Here is a 753-nt window from a genome sequence, read left to right as displayed (position 1 = left end):
CAAAAAATTTTGGAAAATTCTTTAAATTTCTTTTTTTTCAAAATTTTGTTGCCAGTACTCCAGTTGAAAATTATTTTCTTTTTAAAAATATTTGGAAAATTGTTTGAAAAATTTTTATAAAAAATTTTAAATAAAATTTTTTTTTGAAAAAATTTTCAGTTTTTTAAATTTTACAAATTTTGTTTTAAAAAACCCCCTTCTAAAGGTAAAAAAAAAATGAAATTTTTCCCCTTATAAAAATTAAATACGGTTAAATTTTCCTTTGAAATAATTTTATTAATTAATTTCATTTTATAAAATTATATTTAATTCTTTTTTTTAAAAAATTTATTTCATTATTTTCATAATTTACAAAAATTTAAATTTTATTAATTTTAATAAAATAAATTTTAAATTTTTTAATTTTATAATAAATTTATTAATTTTATATTTATTTAATTAGTATCAAAAATATATATCTATTTTTATATATTTATTTTTATATATTAAAATTAATTATATTATTATATTATTTATATCTTTTATATATTATAAAAATCTAAAAATTATATTAAAATTCTAATTAAAATTATTTATATAAATTTTAAAATTTTTATATAATATAATATTTTTATATATATATATATATATATAAAATATATATTTATTTATTTATATTTTATATATATTTTTATATATTTTAAAAATATTTTTATATATATATATAAAATAATATTTTTATATATTTTATATTTATATATATAATTTTTTTTT

The sequence above is a fragment of the Penaeus monodon genome, chromosome 21, assembly GCF_015228065.2.
Source record: "Penaeus monodon isolate SGIC_2016 chromosome 21, NSTDA_Pmon_1, whole genome shotgun sequence".
Lineage (NCBI taxonomy): Eukaryota > Metazoa > Arthropoda > Malacostraca > Decapoda > Penaeidae > Penaeus > Penaeus monodon.
Note: the sequence above shows the minus strand (reverse complement) of the source record.